This window comes from Pan paniscus, chromosome 8 (assembly GCF_029289425.2).
Source record: "Pan paniscus chromosome 8, NHGRI_mPanPan1-v2.0_pri, whole genome shotgun sequence".
Classification (NCBI taxonomy): Eukaryota; Metazoa; Chordata; class Mammalia; order Primates; family Hominidae; genus Pan; species Pan paniscus.
The window spans coordinates 136,921,401-136,946,699 of NC_073257.2; the positions used below are offsets into that span (position 1 = coordinate 136,921,401).

A 25,299-nucleotide genomic window follows, 5' to 3' on the forward strand; every position below is an offset into this window, starting at 1 on the left:
GCAGGATTTCACGTTGGCCAGGCTGCTCTCGGTCTCCCAAAGTGCCAGGATTACAGGTGCGAGCCACCATGCTTGGCCTAAAATTTTTCTAAAATAAAAACTTTTTAACCAAAGAAAAAAAGAAAATCACCCACTTCCCTCACACTGCATTCCTGCAAAGACAAAATGCCCCGTATGCGGTGATCACTTCCCTCCCCAATTCTGAGCAGATGCTGCTCTCTGTTGCATGGAAGCATATTCCAGGCACATCCAGATGCTCCCGAGCCGTATGCCAGGGCTGCCACGACCTCGTATCTGTGCCCCACTCACCCATGCAACCACCGCCTCCTGAGAGGGGAAACAGAGGCAGCGAGGGGCAGGCTCCCTGCTCTGGGAAGGGAAGGAGCATTTGCGGGAAGGCCCAAGAACATGAGAGCCTGGTTGAAGGCCACTGGACGGCCCTTGGCACTGGACTAGGGGGCCAGCCAGGGATTCAGGGATGATGGAAAAACCAGGAAATATTAATAAAATGCAGAACACTTGCTGTGTGCTCCTGATGGAGGAAGCAGCAAAGCCAGCTAACAAACTGGTCATTGGTACAGTGAGCCTGAGCCCAAGTGGGACAGGAAATTAATCCAACATGCTGAAGACTTGAGTTCCAACTGCTGGAACAAGGCGAAGGGGTCCCACCCCAAAAGTGAAGTAAGACCTGAAAGATGGCAGTAAAAACTTACAAGATGCAAATTAAAACAGAGCTAATGGTGATGACAGCTGGCCAAGGAACAGGAGAATGGACCAGTCCGCCAGGTTTTAAAGAGTTTTTTAGAAAGCAAGGCTGACTAGAGCCAGTGAAGAATAAAACGCTTAGAAGACAGTAACTCTCTAAAACCACAGTTAATGGTCCAATGGTTCTTCCTTCCATCACAAAACCAAATTCCCAGATACCTTGAAATGCATACCACCACCCCCAAACATTCCCAAAGCAGACCCTGCACCTTTGCAAATGCTGCAGATTCAGAAACAGAGGATGCAAGCAGGAAACGGAATCTGGCAACTGTTGTTGAGGGGAATGGGCCGGAACAGTCAGCTGCCCGCAGGGTACTTGGTGGAAGACAAGAGGTCAAGACAGGCACTTCCTCTGGGCTGAGGGTGGCCAGTCTGGGCCCTAGACATCCACACCATGGACAAACCCTGAGGCCTGGACATGGGCTTTTCTGGCCAGAACATAATCCACATACATGGCCGGGCACGGTGGCTCACGCCTGTAATCCCAGCACTTTGAGAGGCCGAGGCAGGTGGATCACGAGGTCAGGAGTTCGAGACCAGCCTGGCCAATATGGTGAAACCCCATCTCTACTAAAAATACAAAAATTAGCCAGGCATGGTGGCATACGTCTGTAGTTCCAGCTACTCGGGAGGCTGAGGTTGCAGTGAGCTGAGATGGCGCCACTGCACTCCAGCCTGGAGAGACTCCGTCTCAAAAAAAAAAAAAGGAATCCACGTACAGCTCCTATCTGTCCTGCAGGAAAAGGAAACTGACGAAGCTGGGTGCAGTGGCTCACGTCTGTAATTCCAGCATTTTGAGAGGCCAAGGTGGGCGAATTACCTGAGGTCAGGAGTTTGACAACAGCCTTGCCAACATGGTGAAACCTCATCTCTACTAAAAACAAAAACAATTAGTCAGGTGTGGTGGCAGGCGCCTGTAATCCCAGCTCCTCGGGAGACTGAGGCAAGAGAATTGCTCTAATCTGGGAAGCAGAGGCTGCAGTGAGCCAGGATTGCACCACTGCACTCCAGCCTGGACAACAGAGTGCAGAGTGAGACTCTGTCTCAAAAAAGAAAAGGAAAAAAAAAAAAAAAAAAAAAAGGAAAATGACAAGAAGGCCAAAACAAAGAAACAGATGCCAATTGCTTGGGGCCCTCATGGTAGCTGGGGAGGAACTACCACCTACCACTGGCATGGCTGATTCCCCCAAGTAACTGCCTGCAGGTCCCTGGAGCACACACAGGATCTTGTAGCAGGACCTGCAGGCTCATATCAAGTAAAAGCTAGTCTCAGATATTCAGTATGTTCCCCTTGATACATGTCTCAGGACTAATTATTTTACAAGGCCCCAAATCACTAACAAAACTGTTGACTACAGTTTTGGCAATCATCATTTAAGTCATTACTAACGGTTGGATGCAATAAATAGAGATGACAGAATGGCAAACAGCTGAGATCCCACCTCCAGAGCCCAAGAACACAGTGTCAGAGAAAGCTAACAGCCACAGCAGTTCCACGCCAGCTCGCCCAAGTCTTCAGATGTGGCCCTGCCCAATAAATCAGTGTCTGCAAGGGCAAGGGCCACTCTCTTACATTTTACATCATCTTTCTTTCTTAATCTCAATGTTGATGATGTCCACTTAGAAGCTCAAAAACACGATGAGATTTCTTCAATGGCTTCTGCATCTCTCTTTTTTTTGAGATGGAGTCTCACTCTGTCGCCAGGCTGGAGTGCAGTGGCGCCATCTTGGCTCACCGCAGCCTCCCGAGTTCAATTGACCAGGTTCAAGCGATTCTCCTGCCTCAGGCTCCTGAGTAACTGGAATTACAAGCGTGCACCACCACACCCAGCTATATTTTGTATTTTTAGTAGAGACAGGGCTTCACCATGTTGGCATGTTGGCCAGGCTGGTCTCCAACTCTTGACCTCAAGTGATCCGCCCGCCTTGGCCCCCCAAAGTGCTGGGATTACAGGCGTGAGCCATCATGCATGGCTGGCTTCTGCACCTCTTTCAAATGGGATTTATTTTTTAAAGTAAGATAAACATGTTAATAAAATTGGAAACCGATTTGTACGTGGCAAACAATTTTTAGGTGGAAAGTCAACTGCCTTGATTCATATAGGCATTTATACAAATTGTTATGGCTATAGCAGCTAAGTTTTACCAAAAAGAAAGATACAAGTAAATTTCTCTTAGAACATAGTGAAGTTCACCAGGACTGGACACATAAAATGGCCAGCATCTCTGCGTGCTGCCCTCCGGAAAGGGTCCGGACATGGCGACGTATGAGAGGGAAAACTCCTCCCAATCGGGGTCTGGTGCTGGTTGGAGGCTGTCTGATGTCATCTTTCCCAGGACGGTCTGTTCTTACTCCCACGGCCCAGGCGTGGAAACCGTGAACCCCGATCTTCAAACCCGCCCAGGACCACAGAATGCTGGGGATGTTCTCAGTACATGTTCAGCTGTATCTCTCCCCCTCAGCACTGCTGGTATTTTAGGCTTAACAATTATTTGTGGTGGGGGGCCTTCCTGTGCATTGTGGTATGTTCATAAGCCTGGCCTCTACCCTCTAGATACCAGCAGCATTCCCCCTCTCTGAATATGATAATCAGTCCCTCAAGGCAAAGTCTCCTGAAAGCAGCAGCTACATGAAGGTCTCAGAGAATATAGTGAACATAAGGAAGAATGTAACAAAATAGCTCAGGGCAACAAGGATCCCCTGCAGACAACTGGCTGTAGGCAATGACCTGTCTGGTGCACCATGAAGACCTAGCTGGGATGCACCCTCTGCAGTGAACACTGTCTTTTGTTCTTTCTTTCTTTTTTTTTTTTGAGACAGAGTTTTGCACTTTTCACCCAGGCTGGAGTGCAGTGGTGCATTCTCTGCTCACTGCAACCTCTGCCTCCCGGGTTCAAGCGATTCTCCTGCCTCAGCCTCCTGAGTAGCTGGGATCACAGGCGCCCGCCATCACGCTCAGCAATTTTTGTATTTTTGGTAGAGACGGGATTTCACCATGGCTGGTCTCAAACTCCTGACCTCAGGTGATCCGCCCGCCTCGGCCTCCCAAAGTGCTGGGTTACAGGCGTGAGCCACAGCGCCTGGCGAACACTGTCCTTTTTACATTGAAGTAAGTGTGACTGGGTGTACGTTTCAGAGTGCACAGCATGTATTCAGTGTTGTTCTCCAGTAACTTCTTTCTTACCTTGAAGCACTCTGTGTAGTACTTCCGTTTCCTTGGCCCTTCTCAACAACTTGGACCCCACACATCACTCAGGGCTGTTCCTCATCAGCTACAGGTTTAACCTGGCAGAGAAGTACAACGAGCTGAGATGGCAGCTCAATGGCACAGTGACACTGGAGCCACCTGTGGAACCATGAGTCCTACCTTGACTACGACTTCCACAGGCGGAGCCGAGAAAACAATAATAGGTGGGAACCTGGACTCCTAACTGACACCAGGCAGACTCAATAAAGTAAACCAAACTTTTAAAAGGAAACAAAGGAGAATGTCCTAAGGATCTTGGGTAGACAACGGTGATCTAAGACACAAATGCACCAACCATAAAATCTAAGACTAGCCATCATAAAAAGCTTCTGCTCATCAAAAAGATTATAGAGTGACAATACAAAGTAAGAACATATTTCAGTAAAAATATGCAACAATGGTCTTCCATCTAGAATATATCAAGAATTTCTACAGTTCCAGTATACCACAGTTCGCATATGGCCCCCAAGAAGAGTATGCTGGAAACTTAATCCCCCATCATTCTGGGAGGTGGGGCGTTAATGAGGTGATTAGGCCATGAGGCTCTACCCCCATTAACGAATCAATGCTGTTATCGTGCGAGTGGGTTCCTTATAAAAAGGTGAATTTTATTCCCTTTTCTCTTTCTCCTCTCTCTTTGCCCCTTGGTCAGGGAATGACACAGCAAGAAGATCCTCGCCAGATGCCAACCTTGTGATCTTGGACTTCCCAACCTCAAAAACTGCAAGCCAATTTCTGTTCATTATAAATTACTCATTCTGTGGTATTCTGTTACAGCAGCACAAAATGGACTAAGACACGGTAAGAAAAAAATCCAGACAAAGCAATTTTTAGAACAGGCAAAAGACTTGACAGGAACTTAAGAGAATACCCAAATAGCCAATGAAAAGGTATCTAATATGCGCCAAGAAAATACAGATTAAAACGTGCTGAGGTTCTACTACAAAGGCACCAGAATTGCCAAATGCAGAGGATAATGCTAAGAATTGCCAAAGCTGTGGAACAGAACTCCCATGCGCAGCTGGCAGGAGTGGAAATTGGTACAACTCTTCTAGAAAACCACCAGGCGGTTTCTACCAAAGCTGACCATGTGTAACCCAATGGGCCAGCAATCTTCTTCTAGGTATGTGCTCAACAGACATGCGTGCAGCACATGTGCACCAAATGACATGATCATGGCAGCAGCATCCCTAACAGCTCAAAGCTACAAATCCCAAATGACCACGCACAGAATGGGTGTATAATCTGTGCTATCATCACACGATGGAACCGTACACAGAAACGAACTACTCCCTCCCTCCCTCCCATGAGGAGCCTCCTCTGTCCTTTCTTTTCCCAAGCTCCAGACCCCCATTACCCCGCTATCATCCCTTAACACCACAGGCAGCATCCACCTCTGGGCCACAGAAGACGACCCTGAGCAAACGTGGCTTAAGGCTCCAACCCTGCCAACTCCACTCAGGTGGGCTGGGGTGTGACACTGGCCCTGGAAGGCTGGTCCAGGCAGCAGCTGGGTTCCAGCCACAGCTCAACCACTTTGGGAGCACGGCCATCGCCCAGTCAGCTCTGGCCCCTACACACCATGGGAGGCTCAACTTCAAGGAGGGTCAAGATCTCCTCTGGGTCCAGAAGATCTCCTCTGGGTTCAGTTCTGTCCAGGACCACTGTCACCACTCAGGTCTTTCCCCAGGAACTCGGCCACCTCCCTTCTTTCATCCCAGCCCCACACTCCTTCCAGCTCCTTCCACTCACACAAAAGAGCACCTGGGACTTGAGAGGCAGCGCGCCTCTCCACGCAGCACAGACTTCACTTTCTGAGTTCTCCTGCTGCCGACCTGACGTGGAAGACACACTTGGCACAAAAGGACCAGAAAAAACCCAGTGCCAGTCAGGTCGCCGTTGTTCTGAGAAGGCAGAGAGAAAAACAGAAACTGAGTTGTAGCAGGGGTTAACAATTTTATATCCACTCTGGCAAGAGACGGCTCGTTCCTTGCGCACTGTCTACGTATTTCCCTATTTCATCCCTGGAGAGTTTAAATGTCCAGAAAGGTTTCTTCCTTCCCAGACCCTCTTCATCCTTCCCCATTTAAATGGTCATTTCTGCCAAGAATCATCTGTCTCGCTACTTCCTGCTGGTCCATTAATTACAATAACAAGAAATAACCCTGCAGTGATGTCATCCAAACTTTTACTTCCTGTAGTGAACGCACAGGTCAGGCCAACTGATGTGTGTGTCCAGATGCGCCACGCCTCCATTTTGAAAAGAGAAAAAATTCACTGCTCTTGCACTCCATGAAAGCTTTCGTGTGTCCAGAAGCACTCACCCCAAGGTTTTATAAGTTAAATAAAAATGAAATGCGTGTCAGGCACCGCTACCACCAAAATGTCGCTATTGTAAGCGGAAAACAAGCCACTGATTGTGCAGAGCTGTGAATGTAGGTTTATATACATAAAGAAAAGCCACATTTTCAAGACACATGTAATGAGATGCAGGGTATAAGACACATTCAGCGTTTCTAGCATGAGCTGGGGAAGAGTTGGTTTCTGCAGAGTTGGTTTCTGACGTCAGCAGGGATAAGGCGGCACCTGTTGGGGATGGAGTGACTCCCTTATCTGTGTTCTTAGAGCAACAGGACTGGAGATGGCGAAGGAAGAACCCCCATCTGGCTCCAAACTCCCCGGGCTCGCAGAAAGGCCTCACTCACCCCCTCACCAGGCCTGGCAGCCAATAGTAATCGGTATGGTTCATTTTTTGAAGAGATCAAAGAATAAAGCCACATCCAACAGCACATTCTGGAAAGTTCTGGGCTTGGGATTACCAACAAAAAGGGCTCTCTGAGACAAACAACTGGGAGCCTGCCTAAAAGAACCCTGAAAACCCAAGTCAGCTGAAGAAACCACCCATGAAAAAGCTGGGGGTACCGTGGTGATGCCCACCCCAGCTGATGCCCACGGGGCCCCCGGCCCTCTGCCTCCCGTGTTCAACTTAGCTCACCTCTCATTTAGTCCAAACGGGGCCACCATTTGGAGTCTGTTCTGTGATTTCAGCACCTGGTATTCAAAGTTATCTTAGGTTGTGGCTTAAACAGCCAAGTCTGACTTCAGATTCAGCCCTGGGTGGTGCTGATGGGGGGAGGTGGGGGCTGCTCTGACCCCATCATCACAATTCCCATAAGAACCTTTCTCAGGCCGGGCGCGGTGGCTCACGCCTGTAATCCCAGCACTTTGGGAGGCCAAGACGGGCAGATCACGAGGTCAGGAGATGGAGACCATCCTGGCTAACATGGTGAAACCCCGTCTCTACTAAAAATACAAAAAATTAGCCAGGCATGGTGGCAGGCGCCTGTAGTCCCAGTTACTCTGGAGGCTGAGGCAGGAGAATGGCGTGAACCTGGCAGGCGGAGCTTGTAGTGAGCTGAGATCGCGCCACTGCACTCCAGCCTGGGCAACAGAGCGAGACTCCGTCTCAAAAACAAACAAACAAACAAAAAAAACCTTTCTCATGGGAGGACGGGCTTGGGCGTTGAGATCAACAGAGGAGGGAGGTTCTAGGACATATTTCCTAGGCGAAGATAGGTCCAAGATTATTTTCGTCTACAGCCTGCCAGAAACAAGGTCTTATCAATTATTATTGATTACAAAGCCACTTCGTCACCTCAAACTGCCTGTTCTGTGGCAACCCCAAGATTGTTCTACTTCCACAGTCTTTTTTTTTTTTTTTAAACCCAACACACATTGGCCATTTCCTGACAAATTCTACCAGGGTTGACTTCAAAGTGTTGGGGGGAAAGTGCTGTTTTGAGTTGACACGAGGTCACAGACAAGCCAAGCTGCGATGGTTGGGGACAGCTCTGGAGGCGGAGCAAGCACCGGATCCTGTAGAGATGGCCAAAGCCAGGAGGACTTCTTCAGATACCTCTAGGGACTCATGACTCTCGCCCAGGGCTTAATCTGACCCTTACCAATAATAATGTTCTTTCTTTTTCCTGCTGTGTTTTCCTACCATTCATTACAAATTCTAGACCAATCAAAAAATTTGGAATAACCAGGCCTGGCACGGTGGCTCATGCCTGTAATTCCAGCATTCTGGGAGGCTGAGGCGGGCAGATCATTTTGGGGTCAGGAGTTCAAGACCAGCCTGGCCAACATGGTGAAACCCTGTCTCTACTAAAAATACAAAAAAAAACCGAGCCGGGCATGGTGACGAGTGCCTGTAATGCCAGCTACTCGGGAGGCTAAGGTACGAGAATTGCTTGAACCCAGGAGGCAGAGGTTGCAGTGAGTCAAGATCATGCCACTGCACTCCTGCCTGGGTGACAGAGTGAGACCTTGTCTCGAAAAAAAAAAAAAAAAAAAAAAAAAGGTGGAAAAACCAGCCCCTGATGGGCCACCAGGAGCTTTCGGGAGCCTGCCCGGGATATCACCCGGCTCCACCATGTGTGAGGCTCCTGCTCTAAAGTACACGGAGGACACGGGGCACAGTGCCTTTCACAGCCACTGGCTCACATGCCAGTCCACGGTTCCCAGCGGTGGCGGCATTCCTCTCCAGGGAGGAAAATGCTACAGAATATTCATCACCGGTCAATTCATCTGCCCGGTTGGATCTCCTTCCAAACTTAAAATCTAGGCATTCAGTCCTGAGAATGCCATACTCCGCGTTCTCCTTACACAGATTGAGATCAACAGTGGGTTGGTTTCAATAAGATATGAAGAAACAATGAGGCAAGACAATTTTGAAACAGCCCATTATACATACAGAAAATCCAATCAAGCCTTGGCTACAAAAACAGAAGGGTGGGCCGAGCACTAGCATGTCATTAATTATTAATTCTCCTGTAATGTCCCAATATGGACTAAATAACCTATTCCCACAGGAAAATGTATTGTCATTGACAATAGAAGACCAAAATATCTATAATGGTTGCTAATTTGAATAGAATCAGTTCCACGCTTAGGACAAGTGACTATTCCAATGGAGAGTTTATTTACAAGGCATTTTCTCACATGATGCAGGGAGACTGATTTAGAAATTGCAATCCTCTCTCCTGTGATGAAAACCACTTCCACGATTAAGCACTCCATGGAGAAGTACTTACTTACAAGCTTTCCTTTGGATTCTGAATGTTTTCTGCAGATTTTAAACAGAGTCGGCTCACCCTCCATTCCTGGTAACCATGCTAAATGGTTTCGATACTGTACCTGAGCATTTAAGTGATCCTGTCAAATAAAACGTTCCTCCAAGTTAACTCCGCTGTATATTTATGCACTTAATATCACAGCTTACTGCAAAGTGCACAAATCATTTTAACAGAGTATAAATTTAACTACCATGAAGGCATTTTATACTCTGTTTAACTTCACTGAGGGGCCCATATTTTTTGGAGAAGATAAATCATGCTTCCATATAACTCGACTTAGGGGAACAGCAGTCAAAACTCACAAAGAGAAATACACCCAGTTTCCTTGGATTAGGGGTAAAAAAAACACACACCCACACCCTCAACCAAGACATCTGTCACCCGTACCTCTTACCAAGCAGTGGTAGCCACCAGTGCACCCAGCCCAGGGCAGGTGGGCTAAGTGAGGGGCTGGGCCATGAGAGTGCACCCTCCTCTGCCCCTGGTCACTGTCCTCTGGCCGTTCTGGAACAATGGGGATTGAGCGCTGTTGACCTGACAACACCCCTAGCATGGGAGGGCTGCCACCTGCGCCATCTTGGCTGTCATCATTGGAAACACAATCTCCTGTGGATCTTTTCTAAAAGGAGCTCCAGGCCCCACTGCCAAAGGGTCTCCAGACGCACATAAGAAATTTAAAAAGGGGGAAAAATAGTCACGCGAGAAATCCATGCACACAGCAGCTGAAGTCATCAATTATTTACTGAATGAGGGAACCTTAGCCATGGCCCATCTGGAAGGGCCAGACTTAGGTCTTAAGCTGTGCCCTGCAGGTCAACAGCAGGAGCTCTTCTGACCTGATAGGAGTCTCTGAACTCAACTCAGGGTCACAGGAGTGCACTCTTAACGTTCAGTGGAGGCAACTGCACATGCGTCACCTCCACAAATTAAGGACACTCAGCGCTGCCTCCCACATCCCATACCCAGACCTGGTATGTTACGATGCACAAAAGCATGTACAGGACTTAAAAAAAAAAAGAGATTGAGATAATAGCTTTACAGTGGAGAAAGACGGACACGATCTTAGCCAAGTGATCAAAGTTAACCCCACCAATAATAAGATAAATTCACATGATGTGCCCTCCTAATCCGCTGTGCTGACAACAACAGTGGGTCCTGAGCATTCCCGCCCAAAGTGCCCAACTCCAATCAGGAAAAAACACAGGACAAACTGAACTGAGGGCCATTCTACAAAATGACTCATCTGCTCTCTTCAAAAACATCAATATCATGGTACAAAGGAGGACAAGAAACGGTTCCAGATTAAAGATGACTAAAGAGACAAGGAAACCAGAGGCAACGCAGAATCCGAAGTTTCTTTTGCTATAAAGGATCTTATTGGGACTACTGGCAAAATCAGTAAGATCTGAATATTAGATATGATTATCAATGTTAATTTCCTGACCTTGATACTTGTCTTATGTGAAAGAATGTGCGCTGTGTTTAGGAAAAATTAACTCCTCCATCCCTAAATACTTTAGCCTTATATATTTGCAAATATCTCAGAGGGATCTGAAAATTATATACTCTGTGCGTGTGTTTCTGTGTATGAGAGAAACACAAGCAAACGTGGTAAAATGTCATTTGGAGAGGCTAGAAATTCTTTGTTCCATTCTTACAACTCTTCTGTAAAAGTCTGTAATTATGTCAAAAGAAAAAGTTAAAGGGAAAAAAAAATAGACATGAATGGCCACAGTGATTGTGTTCAAGTTTTAGAATCAAGATTGACTGATATTTTCCCAGAGAACCCAAATTTTTGCAATGTGATTTCATTACTCTTAAAGGTAAACTATCAAAAATAAAGTAAGAGTCACAGCATGTCAGGGGTGCTTCAGATGGAAAGACAGGCGGGTCAGGCAGGGCAAGGTCCCAGGCCTCCTCCTGTCTCTGCTGTCGGCTGCTGCAGAGGAAGTGGCCACCGAGAACCCACCCTGTCTCTACCCAGGCTCAAGTATCCAAACCCCAGGCCAGCATGGTCAGCGCTGCCCAGGGGCAGGCTCTGTACCTGCTGCTGTGTGCCAGAGAATTCCACACGGCCACAGTACAGTCCAGAAACCAGCCAGAACCAGCCCGTGGGCAAGGGAACAGACCTGAAAGTCACAAAGCTTGGTGTGCCCTCCCTGATGGCCCAAGGTCAGGGCTGGCCACGCCGGAGCTGGGGGCTGCCCTCCTCCCCCCAGGCAGCCTGTCTCTGCAGGCCGGCTCCGGGACACACTGTCTTCAAAATCCCCATCCATGCTCCTTACAGCCAATGGACAGCCTCGCCTTGGAGATGTGGCAGATGGGCTGCCTCTTAAGTCCTCGTCCATGCTCCTCACAGCCAATGGGCAGATTCACCTTGGAGATGCTGCCCTTCTGGCCTCTCTCTGGAGAAGACAAAAAAGTAACTTCCCCAAAAAGCTCCTGCTTTATGTACTGAACTTGTACTTCCCACTAAAATCAATTATTAATAAGATTTAATAGGCCTCTTGCCTCAGGTATCATTTCCAGCTAATTTTTACTCCCCCATGAGGAGAGTATGGTGGCTGCACAAGTCACGTTAGCACACTGTATCCATGATCATTCTGCCAGCTTTCCTCTTTTTTTTTTTTTTTGAAACAGAGTCTTGCTCTGTCGCCCAGGCTAGAGTGAAGTGGCGTGATCTCAGCTCACTGCAACCTCCGCCTCGTGGGATCAAGTGATTTTCGTGCCTTAGCCTCCTGAGTAGCTGCGACCGCAGGTGCACGCCACCACACCTGGCTAACTTTTTGTATTTTTGGTAGAGACGGGGTTTCACCATGTTGGCCAGGGTGGTCTCGAATGCCAGACCTCAAATGATCCGCTCACCTCGGCCTCCTGAAGTGCTGGGATTATAGGCGTGAGCCCCTGCACCCAGCCTTTCTGAGAATTTTCACAGGACATATGTCCAGCAGGCCTCGGCATTACCTTCTACTCCAGAAAATTCAGCTCAGAAGCCAATGCTCCAGGAGAGGGTTTCCCAGAGCACACCAAGCAAGATTTAAGTGCCCTCTCTCTCTGAGCCAGCACAGGGTCCATCTCTCTGGGGGGTTGGTCCCCACCAGACTGCAAGTACTGGGAGGGGATGGTTATCCCCTTGGCTCTGCAGCCAGCGGCTGCTGCAGAACACGTGTTGGACTAAATAAAGCTAGACTTAAATTCTGCCTTCACGTCACAAGTTTACATCTGACACCAACAACATAAGACCACCAGGGCCAGCACGCATTCTCAACATACTTTCCAAAGCTGGAAAAAAGCACAGCCAAGTCACTCAGAAAAGCCTCTCTTGATTTGGCTTCTGGATAAAAAAAGAGTCTCCCTGTCGTGCTAGATGGGGTCAACTACTCGGTGAAAACAGAGGCCCATTCCACAGGCACCACTGCTGAGCCTCTGAGTTCCCAGGACAGGGCTGTCCGAGGACACAACACTGACAGCCATGTGCAGACCCCCGACCTGGGCGAGGATACCGCCCTCTGAGACTCAGTCGCCTGTCTACAAAAAAGGAAAAGATACCACATTACCGTGACCATCTAGCCTAATGAAAATGCCGCCAGGATCAAAGACCATAACGCAAAGCCCTCTGTTCGCACCTTAGTCCGAACAAGCACCCAGGATACACTCGCTGTTGTTTGTTTGTTTGTTTTAAGGCAGGATCTCACTCTGCCTCCCAGGCTGGAGTGCAGTCTTGACCTCCTGGACTCCAGCCGTCCTGCCACGTCAGCTTCTCAAGTAGCTGTGACTGTAGGCACGCACCATCACACCCAGCTAAAGTTTTGTTTTGTTTTTTTGAGACGGAGTCTTGCTCTGTCATCCAGCTGGAGTGCAGTGGTGCGATCTGAGCTCACTGCAAACTCCGTCCCCTGGTTTAAGCATTTTTCCTGCCTCAGCTTCCCGAGTAGCTGGGATTAGAGGCATGCGCCACCACGGCCAGCTGATTTTTGTATTCTTTAGTAGAGATGGGGTTTCACTATGTTGGCCAGGCTGGTCTAGAACTCCTAACCTCAAATGATCTGCCCACCTTGGCCTCCCAAAGTGCTAGGATTACAGGTGTGAGCCACGGCGCCTGGCCCCAGCTACGTTTTTTGATTTTTTGTAGAGAAGAGAGCCCACTATGTTATTTTATTTTTTGTAGAGATGTTATGTATGTTGCCCATGCTGGTCTTGAACTTCTGAGCTCAAGCAATCCTCCTGCCTTGGCCTCCCAAAGTCGTGGGATTACAGGTGTGAGCCACTGTGAGCCCAGCCGGCTGCTGTTGAGAAGTGCATCACGAAGGACGCCTTGAGGGGCTTGGGGAACATCTCAGGAAAGAAGCTGCACGGAGAACGGTCCAATCATCCTTCTATTTCGAGCCAACAGCAGCCCCGTGGAAGGAAAGGTGACTAAATGAGAAGGAATGTGACTCAGAGGGAGGCGCTCTGGAGGCCTCTGTGCCTACCCCAGGAGGGGTTGGCCTCTAGGTGGAGTCCCTACCAGTCCGGAGGCTCCCGCCCAAACCTTCCCCATCCTCTCTGGGAAGGGAGGGCGTGAGGAGGTGGTCCCCTGGAAGCCACCTCCCCAGCTCTGAGGTTCACACCACCTCAGTCTCAGGGGTCCAGGGGCGGCCCCAGTTAAAACGTGGGTTTCCAGACCAGTGAAGCACTCAGAAGCACAGCCCTTCTCCTTGCCGGTTCTGTGTCCCCTGGCAGAGGGTGGGTCTGGTATCTGTGTAGCAGGTCCTGACCCCACCCAAGCAGCAGCAGCGTCCCAGCACCCCCGCCTTCCTGACCCACCGGCACTCTTTCCCACCAAGACGCCTTGAGATCCCCAAAACACGTCTCCACTGCTGCCCCAAGTCTGCCCCCAAAGGTTTGGCCTTCGCCACCTGTTACTGCCCAGGCTTGACACACAGCCATGAGTTCTGCTGTCGCCACGTCAGCAGATCTCTGCCAATGTGTGCCTGCCCTTGAACATTTCCCCCAGCTCTAGGCAAACAAAGCCCTCTCCTTAGCAACAGCTCACTGGGCAAAACCCAAAGATGACCCGACCTGGCACACCTCCAGCACTCCAGGTCTTGGCTCATGACCACGGGACTGCGACAGAAATTACCTTCAACCCTCACGTCACCACCCATCACCCAAGCTGCGACACCAATACATCAGCAGGAGAAATGAGGCGGATTGCAAACAGCTGCCGAGTTCCAAGATAAAGAGTTTTATTTTGGTGGCTAAGGGGAAAAGTAGAGAAAAGCCGCCAACATTTTTACTAACAGCATAATTATATGAGAGAAAACTCCCTCCTTTAAGATTCCTACGCTGCCCTGACAGCAATTTAAGCAGCTGAGAAAAGATGGTGAAGACAAAGTCATTACGGCAGGATCCCGTCTCCTTCCTGTACACACGTCTGACTCTCTGTAATGACAATGAAAGAAAGCTCTGCGGGCATATGGCAGGGGAGCCACCTCCGTGTGCAACAGCAGTTGCATCAAGTCTTTAGTGCAGGATTTAGCTGTCTTAAAGATCCTATTAACCAGAGACAATTTCCATTCCAGGCTCCAGGCAGCGCTGGGAGCTTTCCTTCAGAAACGAGGGCGAAGAACCTCCAACAGTAAGTTTTCTGCGGGCGCTGGAACTTCCAGCCCAAAGCCTTCAGCAAATCACTCCATGGGGAAATCTAGTCCTGTCAGCTTTAAACCGGCCACCTTGCATTAACAGGGACTCTCGCAGCTGGGGTGTGGGTAATCTCAATGCACAGCTCTGCTACTATATGAGTTCACTTAAATGATGCCCTTGTTTCTGCTCTTATCCCTTCCAAGCCATTTTCCAGAGACACCCAGGAGGATTCTCACTGGAAACTGAAATGTGATCCTAGCCCAGTGTCTGGAAGCTCTCCAGCAACGCCCAGTGCCTTCGTGGTCAAGATCCGGGTCTGCCCTCACAGAGCCACAACCGCACTGGCTCCTGCCCTGGGTACAGCCCCTCGGCCTCGAGACCTTTCCCCAGATGCCCCACGGCTGGCCTCCTCCTGCCACGCCAATCTCAGCCTCCCCACAGAGAACCACTCCCTGCGTTCCCACCAAAGGGTCCCCTCAGTCCAAAGTATCTCTCTGGTCTTAATGTTTGTGTCCCCCTGCAAATTCCTATGCTGAAAGCCTCATCCCCAAGGTGATGGTATTAGAGGGTGAGGCCTTTGAGGGGTAATTAGATGATGAGGGTGGAGCACTCATGAACGGGATTAGTGCCTGATGAAAGAGCTCTTTTGGCCAAGGCTCGGTGGCTAATGCCTGTAATCCTAGCACTTTGGGAGGCCGAGGTAAGTGGATCACCTGAGGTCAGGAGTTCGAGACCAGCCTGGCCAACACAGCGAAACCTCATCTCTACTAAAAATACAAAAATTTGCCGAGCATGGTAAATTTTGATCCAGCAATCCCTGTAATCTCAGCTACCCGGGAGACTGAGGCAGGAGAAAATACAAAAATTTGCCAAGTGTGCTGGTAATCGGCTGTAATCCCAGCTACTTGGGAGGATGAGGCAGGAGAATCGCTTGAACCTGGGAGGTGGAGGTTGCGGTGAGCCGAGATCACACCACTGCACTCCAGCCTGGGCAATCGAGCAAAATTTTATTAAAAAAAAAAAAAAAAAAGGAAGATCTCATTTGACCCTTCCACATAGCGAGAGAGTACCGTCTCTGAACCAGAACGTGGGCCCTCATCAGACATCGAATCTGCTGGCATCTTGGTCTTGGATTTCCCAAGAATTGTGAGAATTAAATTTCTGTTGCTATGAGCCACCTGCTTATGGAATTTTGTTATAGTAGCCAAAGCAGACTAAGACAACATACTCTCCACTTGACACTGAGAAAGCCAGGCCCTCAGGGAGGGGGCTCCGCCTCTAGAACACAAGTTCAGTGGGAGCGCGGCCACTGCACCTGCGGATCCTGAGGAACAGTCCACGACACACACGTGCGCCCACACACACGATCTCTGAATGGATGGATGACTGAGTCTGAAGAGATCATGAGCCAGCCCTGATTCTTCAGCCCTAACTTCAACCTTGAAAGGAAAATTTGGGCAATTTCTTTCTTTTTTTTTTTTTTGAGACAGAGTCTCGTTCTGTCACCCAGGCTAGAGAGCAGTGGTGTGATCTCAGCTCCCTGCAACTTCCAACTCCTGGGTTCAAGCGAGTCTCCCGCCTCAGCCTCCTGAGTACCTGGGATTATAGCCTGCCACCATGCCCGGTTAATTTTTGTATTTTTAGTAGAGATGGGGTTTCGCCATGTTGCCCAGGCTGGTCTTGAACTCCTGACCTCAGGTGATTCGCCCACCTCCAGCTCCCAAAGTGCTGGGATTACAAGCATGAGCCACCGCGCCTGGCCAAGGGACATTACTTCTTAAGTACAGAAGCATCAGTGAAGGTCAGTGGCATGATGCGCTGGGCCGTCCTCCACAGGTTATTATAAAGAAGACATCCATGAGGACGAATGTCCACACCTGCCAGGAAACACTCCCCCGATCCCCCTGAAGGGCAAAGGTCTGTCTTCCAAAGAGCCTGGGCCTGCTGCTTTTGTCATTCTATTGGCCCAACACCCACTCACATGTCTCTCATCCCCCCACTTAGTCCTCATTTTCTCAAGTCCTTCAGTTTGACCAATAATCAGACGCCACATCTAGGAGTGTGCTGAATAACTCAGCTTTGTTTAAGCACAAGAAGTCTTTGGGATGCTTCAACGCCGACTCCCACAGCATGCCACAACACGCCTTGTGGCCAGGCGGCCTGACTGCAGCTCACAGCATGTACATGCTCTCTCTCGCTGGTGGACAGCTTATGTGGCTTTACGAATTTTCTTGATTTACAAGAACTGTGCTTCCTTGTCTCCCAACCCAGTTCTGCCCTCTGGAACCGGTTGCCTCCCCATTTCCTGGGACAATACTCCAAGGACAGGTGCTTATTCTCTGGGCTCAGCACCCTCGGGTGCCTGAGTTACTTTCCTGCACCGTCCATTCCCACCTCCTTCGGTGAGCTCTTCAAATGGTCAAGGCACAGCTTACATCTGGCCCTGGAATCTGACCCAGGACGCCAGCCCACAGAGAACTGTCCAGGATGCCTGAGAGCCTACGGAGCCACCAAGAGCTAAACTGAAAAGGGACAAAAGGTCACAGGAGATCCTGTCAAGACAACTGTAACTGGTACGTACTGTGTGTCGGAGATACCGTACGATGTCATTCAAGAAGCTCACGGAATAGCACTGTAGTCGGCAGGAGTAACAACAGAACCAGGATAGTGGAAGGAAGTTGGCAAGGGGCGTGGACCGCTGTGGGGGATTCTAAAGAATGAAAAAGGGATGGGAGCGGGATGACCTGTGCAGTTAGTACAGATGATAACCATGACCCCAAATCAAGAGTTATAAACATACAAAGAATGTCTCTTTACCACTCAAACGATCACAGGAGGCATCAAGGCAGCCACTTCAGATACCTGCCATGCAAACTGAGGGTTTTCTTTGATGCATCACTCAATCGTGGCGAAACAACACAACCAGCCTCAGAGCATGCCATTTATCAATCAATGCAATGGACAAGCTGAAATCACCCCAGATAACCTCAGGATTGATCACTATTGCTCATTACCTTCTGAACTGCAGGGAATGAGTCCACATCACCTGAAAATGTCTCTCTCCTGGAAATTACACAGTAAGTGTTTCCGTTGGCTAGAAATCAATAGCCCTACTCGACGCCTAACAATTGAGTTTTGTTAACGGGCATACAAAAAGAGGGCGAAGATCACACCCTTCATACTTCCCACTTCTCACCACTGTGTAAACCCACCTACCTTCAAGAACTGCACCAAATTCGGAGACCTAGTTGGGAGATAAATGCCCCAGAGCTCTCTGTCCTCCCGAAGAGAGTTTCATTATCAGTTCTTCCAAGCCAAAGATCAAGATGAGATAAATACCAAACAGAACCATTTCACTTTCTTCATGCATCAAGTGTGTCTTTTATTCTAGCTGGGATTCACAAATTCGGTTGCGAAGACATAAAATCAGTATCAGAGACACAAAAGCCATGTTCTAATTTATTTAATAGGGTAAGAATAACATCTCTCACAAGTATATTTGTCACTTATGCCTCAAAACAAGCTGCGACCTACATAGTATTTCAGAGCCGTATGACATGCTGCAAACATTTTTTTTACTTTAAAAGACGTGCTCTCGACAATAAATTTTAGGCGAGAATAAAAGTTGCTTTTTTCATAAGTGTAAAGGAAAACAAACATTACCAATGGGATTTTGTTTTTCAACATCTGGAAATTCTAAAGTACCAGAGGTTGACACAAAAACTTTAAATCACAGTAATGAAAATGCCTGACAGAATCAGTGAAATTATTTTGTGAAAGAGCCGACCAAACTGGATGACAGTTGAACTTCCGAAGTCACGGTGTGGCTCAGGGAGAGCACAGGTGTCTAGGGGAGGAGTCAACCTGGAGGTATTAAAGGACCCTTTTGTCAACCTAGAGCCTCCAAGAATGGTTTCTGGCCACTGGGCTGTTTCTCTTTCTGAGTCTACACATTTGCAAAGTGTGCAGATCAGGCAGGCACAGCTCAAAGTGGCTGAACACACCCAGAAGGACCAGCCAGAGAATGTAAGATGTGCAGGCGAGAGCAGCTGGGGAGAAAAGGATGCTTCCAGGAGGCGGAAGCTGGGCAGCTTCCAGGACTGAACTACACATGCATTTCCTGCAGAGTCCTAGCTCAATCCTTGACACACGGCAGGGACTTAATAAATGTCTGCTCCATAGCATACGCTACTAGTATTTCCCATCCAGCTGACCAAGGGAATGGCCTAATGGGTGGGACCATGTCACAGGAGGGTTCTCATCTTGGCCTCTGTTGGCTCAGTTTCATATGCCCCTCCCCTGGAAGTCTGCACACTGATGTTGTCCTTGGGAACACTTCCGACTAGGCTGCACCCTTCGTGTTTGCTCCACTGGTGGGAACCTGGGGGCCAAGGGGCCCCAGCAGTCAGCACCAATGCAATAGTCCTTGAAGATCACGGCCAAAGCTATGCTTGCTCTGGACAGGTAACTCCCCCTTTCATGGGCAGGGGTGGTAAAAGGAGCAAGCAGAAGCAAAAAGGAATTTTCCTCTAAAAACAGAATTGCTGAAAGGCACTTAATAGAGGGATAGGGGCCAGACACGGTGGCTCACACCTATAATCCCAGTACTTTAATAGGAAGAGGCTGCGGTGAGCCGAGATCGTGCCACTGTACTACAGTCTGGGCGACAGAGAGTCCCTGGCTCAAAAAAAAAAAAAAAAAAAAAAAAGGTTGGGGGGATGGGATTTGGCTGAAACATGAAACAGTGAAATGCAAAGAATGTATCATAACTCAATATGTATCATAAACTGAATTACAGACTTAAGATATTTTATGTTTATAAATGATTTCATAGAAAAAATATGGAATAATAATGGTTGTTTAAAAAAAAAAAAAAAGCTGAGGAGGGCCAGCGTGGTGGCTCACACCTGTAATCCCAGCACTTTGGGAGGCCAAGGTGGAAGATCACTTGAGGCCAGGAGTTTGACACCAGCTTGGGCAACATAGTGAGACCCGACCTCTACCAAAAGTTTAAAGATTAGCTGGGCATGGTGGCATATGCCTGCAGTCTCAGCTATTTGGGAGGCTGAGGTGGGAGGACTGCTTGAGCCCAGGACGTCGAGGCTGTAGTAAGCTGTGCTGGCACTCACCCTGGACGACAGAGCAAGATCTTCTCTCAAAAATAACTAAATAAATAACAAAACACAACTGGGGAGATGGGGGAAAATAACCAACCACACTGACAGCAAGTTGGCAAAGTGCTTACGTCTCCAAGCACTGGTCCATGTAATTTGCAGGTACTAAGTCATTTGTCCTTTACAAGCTTATAAAACAGGTACTATTATTACTCATATTTAAGGAGGAAATTGGCGCAAAGAAAAGATCAGCCATTTTCCCAATGCCACACAGCTACCAAAGGCAGAGGCAGGAATTGAGCCCAGGCAGCTGGATGCTAGCATACATGGTTCTGCCAAAAGAGACAATTGAAAAAACAAAGGATATGACTTAACACAAACCAAAACCATAGTAAGTACAGATTCCACTTAGGTAAAATCCTGGGTGTGCACACATGCCCAAAGGCAGTAAGAGGGAAAGAAAAGTATTGGAGAGGCCTACTGGTCTGCAGAGGTATCTATGCACAATCTGCCATATCGAATGGGAATGCAGGAGTAACAGGACTCCTTTCGGTAAGCCAACGCAGACACCCTCCGTACGCTCAGATGCACTTGTACGTCCTGGTAAAGGCAAGGAGAAAGACAGTATCTGAGGACTGGGGAGGGAAGGTAATCAGTTCTGTCTTCGTAAATCTTGCATTGCACTGTTCCCCTCTTCAACAAATGCATGATTCCTTTGGAAGCATCAGGGTGACCAGCTATTTTATTCCCTATTTAAAAAGTAACATAGGCCAGGTGCAGTGGCTCACACCTGTAATCCCAGCACTTTGGGAGGCCGAGGCAGGAGGATCACATGAGCCCGGGAGTTTGAGACCAGTCTGGGCAACACAGGGAGACCCCATCTCTACAAACAAACAAAAAATTAGCTGGGCATAGTGATGCATGCCTGTGGTCCCAGCTATGTGGGGAGCTGAGGCAGGACTGCTTGAGCCCGGAGGTCAAGGCTGCTGTGAGCTGTGACTGTGCCACTGCACTACAGCCTGGGTGACAGAGTGAGACCCTGTCTTGGAAAAAAACAAAAAAACCCAAACATATATTCATTACAGAACATTTGGGGAGGAGGAGTGGGTATGGAAAAAAAAATCACCCAAAATTCTACCAACTAAAGATAATCACTATGAACTGCTCCTCATCAGCTTTCCCCCATGATTATTTTTATGGTTCTATTCATAAATGTTCAACATTTGATATTGAAGCTTTTCATTTTAAGACAAGCATTCTACTTATTTCAAACTGTGAAGGCATCATCTGAAAAAGAATTAGCTGTTTTCCCACTGTTGGATGCTTGAGTCATCTGTCTTTTTGCTGTCAAGTAACACCATAACTAAAATCTTGGTGCATTAGAGCTTTCTTGGCATTGGGTGGGGAAGGGAGATTACTAGGTCAAAGAGCATGGTTTCCTTGTCTGAAGATTCTTTTTTTTTTTTTTTTGAGATGAAGTTTCCCTTTGTTGCCCAGGCTGGAGTACAGTGGCATGATCTCTATGATCTCTGCTCACTGCAACCTCTGCCTTCTGGGGTCAAGAGATTCTCCTGCCTCAGCCTCCCTAGTAGCTGGGACTGCAGGCACGTGCCATCACACCCAGCTCATTTTTGTATTTTTAGTAGAGATGGGTTTCACCACGTTGGTCTCGAACCCTGACCTCAAGTGATCCATCCTGCCTCCACCTCCCAAAGTGCTGGGATTACAGGCATGAGCCACCACTCCCAGCATTCCTTGTCTGAAGATTCTAATGGATTACTTCATAGTCACAATCTATGACAGTAACTTATCTTCTTCCCACCCGCCACCAGCAAGTATGTGGGGACAGACCTGGACAGACACACACACGGGCATGGCGGCCTCATCCTACAGGGTTAGTTCCATAGTAGCAAGTCAGGCCCCGGGGGCAGTGGAGTAGAACAGAGTGGTGCCATCGGGAGGTGGTGACGTCACCAGGCAGCAGGTGTCCTGTCTCTGGATAAGCCCATGTTGGGCCACACTGTTTCTTCCAGAACGTACCCAATGTGGGCACTGGCTTACGTTTAGCAGCAACGACTTCTACAAGATGCCCAGTTACCACATGAGAGCGACACCCAGTGAGATGTTCACACAAAGCATGGCACACACAGCGCCAGGAAAACAGCCCGCCTTCTAGAGTGGCGGGGGCAGCACGTGCTTCCTGAGTTTAACGGTGGCCCACGGCCCATCTCAGGACCCAACACCAGCCCCAACCGTTACGTGGTGCTTGAATGGTACTCAGAACGCGCACTCAGTGCCCAGCGACTCCAGACCCCAAGCTGACCGTTCTCTTTCCTGCCTCAGTATCTCAGCCCCCTTCATCTGCACTGTCCAAAGCCTGCTCAAGTATCAGAAGCTGTTTCCTTCGTCAGATCCATCCTGCGTGCTTTCTACGTGAGCATCTTTAACCTGTAATGCTGGGCTGAAAACAACTCAGTGTTTTGGAAAGTTAAGTTTTCTACTCCAGCAATCTGAGGGTGGGGACATCCACAGGAACCCTGGGGCCCCAAAGAAAACAGAAGACAGGCTTAATCACTGAATTCTCACTGAAGAATTCCAGCGGCCAAATGTCCTTTCTAATCCCGTGTGCTGTTCTGAGAGAACATTCTAGCCACTTCTTTGTATATGTGAAAACCACTGCAGCAGGTCCTATTTTGGGCAGATTTTCCACATTAAAAGGCACAATGGTTAAAATGATCGTACGATACACCTCCCACCCACGACACTTTGTTTAATTCAAACTCAAATACCAAAGCAGGAGAGTCGACTGTTTACCACACTTGAATTTATAAATGGCCTTCCTGCCCATCACCCAGGCTGCCCCACCCCCTCCCTTCTTTTGACACAGCTGGGTGGGAATGCAGTGACCTAATATCACTGGACAGATAATTCCTTGCCTTGGGGAAAGACTGGCAAAGCCCACGGCATCTGCCATTTCCAATCTACTCCTTGGAATGGTAAGTAGGGGCTTGTGCCAGGACGCTCGGGGGGCAGCACAGAACGCACGCAACCGTGGCTGGAAGTGAAAATGTAAAAACCCACCCACGGCCTCGCTGGGAGTCACTGCTCTGCATTGGAAAACCCGGGTGTTTGATTCAACTAAATCATCTCAAAGCCTGCACTGGAAAAAATAATTGAATTAAAGAGTTGCTATAACTCATTCAAGTGAGATAAAAACCATCCAGTGGGAGGCGAGACGACAAGGCAAAGACACTGCTGCTAGAATGTGCCGTCTTCTCGAGATTGCGAGGAGAAACGCAATATAATGTGGTTCAAAGGACAGATGGGACTTTCTTAATTGTCCCCAGATTCCTAGCAGCAGGGGTGGTAACTAAATGGTTTCAATTAAAAGTTAAAGAAACAGAGGAAAGCAGGCGGTAAGTTATGCCTGGTGCTGATAAGCCTCATTCGGATCAGTCTCAGGGATGCTTTGTCCTGATTTCAGACAGCCAAGTGTCAATGGCACACAAGTGGTGGAGCCATCCCAACATGTCACCCTGACAAGGTGACAAATAAATCTGTCTGTCAAATGCACTGTCATGAACACCCGTGTGAGCATCATGGAGCCAAGCACCAGGCATGTGGCGACGGCTCAGAGCAGGGCCCTTCCATCTGCAATCAAGGAGAAAAAGGGACGGACGCAAACGCTAGAACACAGCCCAAGGAAGCAACGATGATGTGGGGGTTACGCACCTCAGGGAGGACGCTCCACCTCTGACAACGGCTACAGGGTGGTTTCCGTGCCAAGCACGGTACGGCTCAAGTACAGTGTGACAAGGGCCATGGAATCAACGTCTACCCTTTCACCAGGGGCTCTCAAGCAGGGGACACTGGGCCCTATCTGGCGACATCTCTGGTCATGCCGGGGTGGGGAGGGAGGCAACACTGGCATCGGGTGGGGAGAGGCCAGGGATGCTGTTGAACATTGTATGATGCACAGGACAGCCCCCCACAACAAAGAACCACCAGACCCAAAATGTCAACAGTGCCAGAGTAGAAACTCCTGCCTTAAAGGAATCGTAAGTTGAAGTCTCTGAAGTTCCAAACTAGAAATGCTGAGAAATGGCTGGGGCTGATTACCGGCAATTTTTTTTTTTTTTAAACCAACATAGGACATAAGCAATACGCTGAAAGGGACAAGTAAGTGCATCAAAAAAGCAGAACAGACGACGAGCATGGGGGTGGGCTCCAGCCTCTGAAGAAGCGCGGAGGAAGCAAGTGTGGCAGGGCTGAGGTGGAGCTGACAACAGGAGGTCCCCTGAGATGACTGCAGCCCCATCTTTTAGGGTAGGTCTCTCAACACACTCACAATTCCCATCCATGTCACTGCTCTGGGAGGAAGTCTGACACACACCTAGCAAACAGATCTTGGAAAAAATGAATCCCTAAATGTGAGAAGGTCTCTACTGACAAAGGCAAACAGAGGGGCGTAGGGTCCCAGAAAGCCAAGGTCAATGCCTAAGGCTCTGAATGCAAATACTCAGCATCCACCAGCCCAAACTCAGAAGGCAGCCCCAGCTACCACCAGGCCGCTCTGGAGTTACGCAGCCCAGCCACGCTTCCAAGGGATGTGGTCAAAACAGAAAGACCACCCAGCAAGGAGGGCAGGAGGAGCCTCATCTCACCACAGAAAAAGGGACGAAATGAGCCTGGGAACAGCTCCGTTGGTGTTAGGGGTCACCAGGCCCCACCACCAGAAAAAGACAAGAACAGTCACTACCACATGCTCTGAGGACGCTAGTCCTGGAACTGTGGGCCTCAGAAGGAAGCAGACTAAGATGCTCCTTCTTCCCACCACTACACCCCACGTCTGGGTGGCTCCTGATGACTTTTCGATGTTGGCAGATGTTTTGTGATGTCCTAACCTCAAAACTAGGTGTGTACAGGGACAGGGCCTGGGGATTCAGGCTGGAGCAGACACTGAGCTTTGCAGACAGCACAGTTTCTGCAGGAAGTAGTAGGTTTCTCACTGTTTACAAAAGCTCTGCAGTGACTCCGGGTTTAGGCTAAAGATGACCCTCACTCAGGATTCACTAAGCCTTGCTAAGGCCCAATGGTCATGAGGTGGGAGGCAGGGGAGTCCTTGCCTCTGCCAGGAAGTCCCGCCAAGTCTTCACCCCCTCGGCCCTAACGCAGCCGTTTCTAGGAAGCCCTATGAACTGCACACCCAAAGGCAAACCAGGAAGGGAGCGCAGGGAGTGGGGGCTCATCTCCTTTCCCTCCACTCCTTAATTCTTAGGGGGTTATTCTTTTGTCCCCTTTGTCAAACACAAAAAAAGCAAAACATAGCACGCACATGGTTGAAATGAGACATGTTTGCATTCTTGTTCGAAGAACTCTGGCAACAAAATCCGAGTACTCAATTATGTA

At 48.8% G+C, this 25,299-nt stretch overlaps 1 protein-coding gene across 19 annotated transcripts in view; it reads right to left on the minus strand.

Moving 5' to 3' along the window:
* The window catches only part of CTBP2 (C-terminal binding protein 2), a 172,762-nt gene that overhangs the window by 82,544 nt on the left and 64,919 nt on the right, over positions 1–25,299 (minus strand). For 3 of the 19 annotated variants that reach the window (XM_063607568.1, XM_055093449.2, XM_055093447.2), the window contains exon 3: positions 3,951–4,051. The exons of the other annotated variants lie outside the window; for them this stretch is intronic. The gene's annotated coding sequence lies outside the window, so the exon portion shown is untranslated. The remainder of the gene's footprint in view (positions 1–3,950; positions 4,052–25,299) is intronic. 19 annotated transcript variants of the gene reach the window in all.